We start from the raw sequence: 9397 nt of genomic DNA, 5'->3' as shown, positions 1-9397 counted from the left end.
CACCACCACCTCCACTACTCACAACAATGCACCTGTGTTGATGTGTGTCCAGGTAGGCCTCCGCAGAGCCAAAAGAAACTTTTAATTCCGTTCTCCTACTCAATTTTTCCCTAGTGGCCATGTTGTTATGAGTACTATACATTCACACAATGCTGGTGTAAGGATACAGCTAGTGACGCTGTCATGATCGTAAAGATATGCTTGATTTTTTAAAATATATATTTTTATTTTACCTTTTTATGCATCTTTTTTTGACAACTGATATGCATTGTCAACAGTGATGTTTGATATAACTTCAGGTTCCATGCACAAGGGCACAAAAAAGGACACAGATGTTTGTAGAAAGTTAAAGACAACACCTGCCTGCCTGTCTTTTTTTTAACAGAGTTAAAGAACAAGTTGGTCATGGTACAACCCTATCCAAATCACAACTGTTTGGAAATTAAGAGGGTATCGCAAATTCTGCGGTCGGTACCTTTTGTTGTATAAATGCATCTGAAAGATTATACGGAACCGACACTTGGGAATATGTATTCCCAGTAATTGACTCAGAGATCACGCTGAACAAGTTCGCTAATAGAGAGTAGTGATCCTGCCTTTGAAGTATTGGCACCTGTGGCTTTGTTTTGTTCCAAGGACAAAGCCCAAGTGCTGCTCTGTTTAGGCAAATCCTACCACTTTTTCTGAGTTAAACTATGCAAAGTATTCAGTTTTCAGATGTGTATTCATTTTGTCCTGTGATCAGAATAACATCATAGTCTGCATTTTTTTTCTACACAAAACTACTGACTGCATATTTAAAGGCAGAGTGTGCATCAATGTATTTTAAATCATTTCCATGTATCTTGAATGCTCTTTACAAAGATACGTAGATCATATTAGATTGTGTCATGGCAACAACAAGACAGTAAACATAGCCGTTTGCCCTCGGAATACAACAGTTAAAGAGTGTTGGCCTGCCTGTCAATATATTGTGTTACAACAAAATTCCTATTGAATTTTCAGCTCTTAAGGATGAGTGTGAGGGATGCTCTTCACCAAGTATTGTGAAAATGTTTCGCATTGTAGGTATTTCATCTTGTACCATGTTTTTTACCACTTAAGGGAAACCTCTAAACTTGTTTCTTTCTTTAATGTCAGAATTATTCTTTTTTAAATAGTTTGTTATCTTCAAATTGAGTGATGGTCAACCTGGATTTTGGAGCTACAATCCAGTGCCATATATTTAAAATGACCTTGTTCTACCTGTCCAATTGCCCAATTTGGATGTGTGGTAGTGTATTCTAAAATTCTGAATGCAGGTTGCCCACTGTTGAAATTAGTTTCTAGCTCAACAATATGGAAGAGTGTCATTTCCTCCCCACAGTTGTCAAGCCAACAACATACTCCAGGCCAGCAGTGGCAGTCAAGAGCCACAGAGACCATTAATCTGCAATAAATACTGTGCTGTTTTGTCAACTGAGGAAGGGAAATGTAACACTTTGCTTAATTTTCATGCTGTTGTACACCAGTCATAACACAAAGCTGTTTAAACCCTTCAATTCCCCCATGGCTTTACAGTCAAATTACCCAATTTATTTTCTATTATTTATGATGCACCATGGTGAAACCATGGTTCAGAAATGGGCACACTGTGTTAAGGCTTGTTATGTGTGCTGCTAGCAGTTACCCCGACAGCCTTAGTGTCGCCAAAGACTTCTATATTTAGCCCTTGTCACCAGTTATCACACAGGCCTTCTGTCTCACCCCACGCTTTTCATTGACTTGAGAATCCGGCAGGAAATATTTTTAGCCTTCTGGTCCATGTTACTTTTCACTGTACCCAAATGTATTTTTTGTTTTGTTTTACCAACCCTATTTGATTCTTTTTTTCTTATGCGGACAGTGAAAGTGAAGTTGTTAAGGAAAAGGCTTTAACATTTCCTTTGAAACAAATCTCAGTCAATGGACAAGTGGAGAGTAAGAAAGTAATCTACTGTCCTAAGCAGTATGTCATGGCTACTACAGGCCAATGTAAACAGTAGTGCACGGGCTTGCTTCTATTTGTGCAGATCATGGACTGTTTCCCACTTTAATTCTGTATCCTTTTCATAACTTCATTTCTCCAATGTGAAAACCAGCAATCAGTCCACTTGGTCTTACTTGGAGTGGTCCAACAACAACACTGCATTCCATCTTGCACCAAGTTTATCAACTTACACGTCCAATCTCCATGTTTTCTATATTACACCACAGACGGCAGCTTCAGTTACTTTTAGGTGTCTGTATTGAGGCAGGCGTCTAATTCTTGGGGTATTTCCCCCCTTTCCTTTCCACGTTTTTTCCCCAGCCGAAAGGGTCCTAATCTGGGGTCTGGTGTTCCTCAGCTCCCCCTCCTCTCTGGTTTCAGTGCTCTGCCTATGCAACTCTACACCAGAACAGGGGAGTGTGAACGGGGAGCTGCAAACCCATTAAGAGTCTCAGATTAGCTAGAAAAAGGTGTGTGAGCATGCGTATTGTACATAGGAGGATGTGGGTTGAATTGTCGTGTGGCTGTGTGTGGCTTACATACGTAGATATGTAACCCCCCCCTTGTTTTACATGTTGTCACTGTTTCATGTTTAAAATGCTTTATTGTCTCACATAGTGCAAACAAAACAAAAGGGTCAAAGCCTCGGGTCGCACATATTAGATAACCCATAGCTAGGAAAAGGAAGAGATTATGTAATTATAAAAAATACTCTATACGCTAATTAAATATTTAATGTATTTAAAAAAGAGAGAGATTAAAAATATTGATTTTACACAACCAAACTCAGCTGACTCCGTTGTCACATAGCTTTCATGTCCTTGTCTCATCAATGCCTGTATTTTTCTCACAATAAGGGGGGGCTGTTTTTATCTCCAACCTGTTATTTTATTTCTGCCTTGCTTTTTGGCTCTTAACGGGCTCTGTATTGCTCTTTTATGTTTGCATTGATACTGTTATATGGTCACCCTCTGGCCTTTTTTCTTTGGGAACATGATGTTACTGGAAATAGGGAATGAGCTTGAGAATACTTCTTTTGTGTCCATTGCAAATGTTCTGAGATGGTATGTGGAAAGAGCACATTGACAGAATGGGATTTTGGAGTGATTTGTTTATTGTGTAGTTACATTGTGTGAGTTTTTTTCCCCTCATCATGAGCAAAATAAACAATATTCAACATTATTTGAAGTGAAGTGATCATTCTTTTTAACAGCATTAAATGTGTACTATGAAAAAATGGGTATGACTTTCTTTGACATGGTCTACATATGGCTGTTTAACTGTGGCATGACACATCAGGAACATCAATGACACATTATTGATGTCCATGACTGTTGCCATAATGTGTCACTCGTTTTTTGGAATGTCAAGTAGACATTGTTTGGGTTTCATGACATTTAAAATCCAGACAACACATTATGACAACGATGATCAACAACGTGCCTTTAATGTTCCTGTCTTGTCTCATGTCATTCTTATGTTGGCTACGCAACACCCCTACGTAGACAATGTCGAAGTAATTGTTGCTAAAAAAAATGTACATCACTTTTTAATCTTGTCACAACAGTTAAGTTTACACATCAGGGTAATGCCCAACATGGTGGTTTAGTAGCTAACTCAACTAAGTTAAGACAGAATGAGCTGTAAATCTCTTAATTCAGGAGGCTTGGAGGTTTATGTTGATGCTTCAGTTGAAACAAAGCCACTGGCTACGCTATTACTAGATGTAACACTTTATCTCCAGTAAGTGTCCAAACCTGCTTTTTGATATATGCCTGTTACAGTACAATACATCACCCAGCCCTTAATTATTTACTGTATCATCAGCTCCACGTGCCCAAAGCGTTTCAGTGAACACGGTTACAAGCGAGGAATTTTAAACGGAATGCTGGCAGTATTTTGTTTCCGCAGGAGTCATGTAAACTCTTCATTTCTTCCGAATTTGCCAGTGATTCAGGACTACTCAATACAATTTGTTTTCAACCGCATACTGAGAATATTTGAAAACGGAATACTGGAATACACGGTGCATGTAACTGTAGTCAGTGTGAAACTGCTTTCCTCTGCTCTCTTGGTCAGCCGGCCGGGCTGCTTTGATTTGCGGTGGTGTTGGATGAGGGCCCCTCATAAGTGGGCCCAGGCACTGCCATCATCCAACTGGATCCCAGCCAGTGGCAGAACTTCCTGGCACCCCCCAGCCACTTGGCCGAAATAATAATCAGCCTTAATTGGTGTCACCGAGCCCCAAGGCACGCTGAAAGAGCCTTTCCCCCACCTCCATCCATCCATCCATCCACGCTTACAGGTGTGGGGCCCACGTGGCAGAATTGGCCACGGCACAAACATTCACACACACAGGCTTGCGACTCTCACCTTCAGCAAGTCACAAAACAAACACTTCTGCAATTTATTAGAAACAGGCCGACCGTCAAACCACAGTCCAGACGGAGCTGCCCGGCTCAGCAGACCTATGGGGTGCTGCAGGATGCTTGGACTGGACTTCAGGGAGCCCAAAGGTGGAGTGAGGGGTGAGGTGGGGAGGAGTTACCAAGCCAAGCGAGCAAGGGCTAATGGCTAATGCAAGGTCACCAGAGCGGTGGGTCAGGAGGGGCATGAGAGATGGGAGCCCCAGGTCAGTTAGGGTAGTTCTGGGAGGGTGACTTTATGGTTTTTTTAAGGCTCCCGTCCCGTTACATACCCAGAAATGGCTGGCTGGTGGGTAGGGTAGAGGTAGCCTGATCTACCCTATGCACCATGAGCAAGAGCAAGGGCTGAAGGAAGCCCATTGTGTGCCCATCAGAGAAGTCATTTCGGAGAAAGGTTTGGGTTACTAGATGGGGTCTCCACATTCGGGTGGAGTGGAAAGGAAAATGGAGGCAGCCAGGGCAAGGCCAACTCCTGGGCAGCAAAAGGTATGGGGGCAAAGAGGTTGGGTGGGACTGGGGGTTGGGTGCAGCAACAGCAGTAGCAGCAGCAGCAGCAGTAAGGGTAGAAATGAAAGGATTGGATGACCCACCTAAGAACCTGTCCAGGATCTCATCTATGGAATCAATGCTGACGACGACGGGACCTACCGGAACGCCGTTGTCGATGAGAGGTCCGTTTGTTTGTCCCCATAAGTTTTGGAACCCCTTTTCCCATGCTGGGCCCTTGCCATTGACAAGCCATTCTTGTCCTGATTAAACACAGAGGCAAGTGGGTCAATGCTGATCTGATAGGAAGCGTTCCCTCTACTTGGGTCAATGCTTGGCACGTTGACAAAGGGAAAAACTAGAAGTTGCAATTGGCCTTTGGTTGCATTGCATGGATGGCTCCTATGCCATGTACGTTCCTGGTCAAAGGTGTATCGGTTCATTGAAAAACAGGAGCTTGGGGGGAACCAAAAAGCCATGCCATTGATTTGCTGACCCAAAAGTGCACAATGAAAATACTTTCCTTGGCAAAGGCTAGCTTGTAGTGTTGATTCATGTAGTTGTTTGAGTGTGCGTGTGTGTGTGTGTGTGTGTGTGTGTGTGTGTGTGTGTGTGTGTGTGTGTGTGTGTGTGCACGTGTGTGTGCACATGTGTGTGTGTGTGTGTGTGTGTGTGTGTGTGTGTGTGTGTGTGTGTGTGTGTGTGTGCGGGTGCGGGTGAGCAGGTCACAGAGGCCATGGCTTAAGACCCTTGATTCTGCATCCCCTTTTTTGAGCCCATTCCATGTTAACGAGCCGATTGCAATCACTCTCCACCACAACGCCGCAATTGTACTCCAACACATCTCAAGCCACCGCATCATTCTTTAAGATGACATGGGATGACATTTTCTGGTGCCCTTGTGTCGCATCTGGGGCAGCTGGTGTGGTGCGGTGCGGTGTGGTGCATGTTGCTATGTGTGCATTAACACAACAAGGCAGCGTCCGTGCGGTGCGGTGCGGTGCGGTGCGGTGGGGGTGTAAAAGAATCCTCTACTGAGAGCCTCAGTAGGTTAGTCCCCTGGAAGAATCCAGGGTCGGCCTTCTGTCCTGCAGCCCTTTCACACGTCCCGCAAACGGTCCAGCCCCTGCTCTCTGGTTACCCCCACTGTCCACCGCGCAAACAAAGCCAGGTCTGACTACCATCCCTCACTCCCATCTTCTTCCCAGACCCCGATGGGCAGCGGATTCCCCTGCTTTGCTTGTGTGCGGCTAAATCTCTGCGGAGGATCTATGGAAATGAGGTGCCCCCGTGGGACCGACCCCTGCGCTTTGGGTGCTGTGGCAAATGAGCCAGGTCTTAATGATCGGGCGGAGACAAACGAAACGTGGGGGGTGGGGGGGGGTGGGAGTGTGTGTGTGTGCGCACCAGGCCCCGCAACGCACACACACCACACACACTTACGCACACACAGAGAGTGTCCTAAGTGACTCATGTTAATGCTGTAACTTTACCCTGGCCGAGGCTTTTTTTCAAACAAATAAAGCACGTTTTTTCCCCTTGCTCCGTGTTTTCTATTGTAAATAAATGCCCCTGAGGTGGACTGCATTGCGTTCGCCTTGTCTGAAGGGAAGCTTTCGTCTCACAGAGCAAATCCTTTGGAGAGAGTTGCTATCGGGGGAGCCGTGGGCCCGATCCAAGCGGCTGACATTTCCTTCAGAAATCCTCTTTGTTCAGACAGTTTTAGCCTCCATGCTCAGGAAAACAAGGTCTGGTTACTTTTTCTGTTTTTTTTTTTGTTTTTTTTTTTTAACTAAACTTTCGACTCCCCTCCCTCCCTCTATCTGTTCTCTCTCTCACCTTCTCCCTCTCTCCCCCATTCCCTCAATTTTTTTTCCACTCTCGCTCTAAACACCTCTAGCCCCCTCTCTCTGCCTGCCTACCACGACCTGCACCACCACTCACCACCACCACCACCACCGCCACCCCTCTCCTCCCCATCTACCTGTTCCCCAAAAGCTGATCTCAGATTAACTTTAACACTATCCCTGGTGAAAAAGGCAGCTAGCGCCTGCTGCGAGAAAGGGACCCTGCACTGCTCCACTCCACTAGCGCAAGGGTTTCCTTCCTTACCTACAGCTCCCATCAGTCCTGTTCTCGCCATCAGGATCACTTTCTCCAGGCTTTTCCCTGCTCCATATCCAGTGGACAGCCGCCAGCCAGGATTGGTCCGATCTTGACGCTCCCGTTCTGGTTACTGTTAATCCTTGGAGCTGGAGCTGTGGTGGCCGCTGTTTTTTTCCCCTTTCTTCCCTTCCCTTCTCTCTTCCCTCCCTGTGCTTGGGTGATCAGAAGGCAGTGGTGGTGTATTGTAAGCTCCTTCCCTCCTTTTCTTGCCCCCCCTCTGTTGCCATCTCCTCAGCTCCCAGCCTTCACTTGTCGCCCTCCGCTCGGTGGATGGTACCCAAGTGGATGGGATTCAGCTTTGCCCGAGTGGACGCCTGATGCCACAGGTGAGGTGCTGAACATCGGTCCTCTGACGCCAGGTGAGCCTCTCTCTTCTCTCTCCTCTCTTCCCTTCTCTCCCTACCTGCCTGGATACCTACACCTGTGCTGTGCTGTGCTGTGCTGTGTTGCATCTACTGTTACATACATCTTTGTTCTGTTTTGTCATGTGTGTGGCCACAAGTCCAGACGTGGTCTGAGATTGTTTTTTGTTATATCAGTCCTGGCTGCAAGTGTTAAACTTAGATGAGTGAAATTGAAAGGATTGATTGAAATAGTTGAACTTAAAAAGCAAGGTTTGGCTCCACTGTTAAGATGTACTTATACAGCAAATATGCTGTGCCGGTATGAACATAACCAATAACTATTCCAAAACGTTATTTGTCTACCATGTAAAGTCTGAAGTGTTTACAAGAAACATGATTATGTGGAGAAGTTTATAAATTGTTGAAAGGTGAAAGGGCAATAACCCTCCTGAGAGGATTTTTGAGTGTCCCTCAAGGTCAGAAGGAAAGTATCCTTCTGAATAGGAGAATCAGTGCTTTGTCCTGATTTCCCTTCTACTCACCAAACAACCCATTCACTATCTGAAGGTCAACTGAACATGACCAAAAAGTTATTTGTGATTTGAATGGCAAAACCGGTATAATATATGTGCAGTGGATATTAGACTTAGTACTTTCCCTGTGCAAGTGAAGTTTGGTACTACGTCTAGGCATTGCACATGGGTGTCATCATCTGTTTAAACGTCTTTAGTACTTCATGTTGTGGCTATAATACCTCAAGCGAAGAGACCTGAACTCATTGACCCTGACCCCAAATTCGCACTTGACTAACTGTACATGCATTTTTGAGGTAATGGGTCATCATTTAATAAGGTGAATGCAAAGAGCAGTGCTTTCTCATGGCAGAGAATCCACAAAAGAGTCATTTATACAGATGAGTGGGTGATGACAGTTCAATGACTCATCCTAGCCATGCGAATTAAAAATAAACACCTACATGGAGCTCACCACAGATGAACACTGTGCAGATTAAATCTTTAGTATATACACACCATTGACCATACATTTTGCATGGCTGTGTACCCCTTGAAATGTCATTTGTGTATGTACTCATGTTGCACTTTACCTTGCTGAACCTGGTTCTAATAGTATGTATCTATCCTGCCTCCTGTCCTATGTCTCATTTCCTAGTCCTTTTTGGATTCTTAAATCATGCAATAAGGACAAAAGGATTATGAGGATGTTGCCGTCAAAATTATCCAATGTTTCTTTGTCATACAGTAGGATTTACAAGAGTTAAGTATTATTGGGTGTTAGATGGTAATCTAATCAGCCTTATAGCCATATATGCAATTTCACAACGTCTCCTACATCACAAGGACTTGTGGAAGGCATGCCTGAGCACTAGCAGTACTCTACCTAACTGCAGCTGACTCGACAGGTGTTAGACCACCCCATGCTCCCCTGTGGTGTTCACTGAAACACAAGCCTAAAGGAAAGGTACGGATCAGTCACCCTGCCTTTAGAAAGGTTACTCGATAAATAAAAGCAAGCATCTACTCTCCAGTTTGCCAACGACTCAAATATTTCTGCTCAGTATCGACAACCGACCCCCCGCACCGAGGTAAAAACATTCAACCTCCCCACTTGTTCTTCTTCCCCCCTGAAGGGAGCAAGCGTGAGAATGTAAACCCTGCTCTGTGAAACAGCTGGCGGGGCCAAAGGGTGTCGCTGACTCCTGGCTTCAGGGTCATGGCTGGGACCACTGGCAGGGCCACTCCAAGGCAGCTCAATTAAGACCATTAGCTCCTTCTGTTTACGCCTCGCTCAGTGGCCAACAAGACATGGCACACAAACACAGACACAGTAATGGACTCTCGTCCCGGCTGGTCTCACAGAGAGAGGGAGACGCCAGAGTGGAGGGAGACATAAGGCGTTAGGGAGGCTGGCAGAGAGCAGCGGGCCCCGGGTCCTTGCCTCTCTCTCTC

This window comes from Engraulis encrasicolus, chromosome 7, assembly GCF_034702125.1.
Source record: "Engraulis encrasicolus isolate BLACKSEA-1 chromosome 7, IST_EnEncr_1.0, whole genome shotgun sequence".
NCBI lineage: Eukaryota > Metazoa > Chordata > Actinopteri > Clupeiformes > Engraulidae > Engraulis > Engraulis encrasicolus.
Note: the sequence above shows the minus strand (reverse complement) of the source record.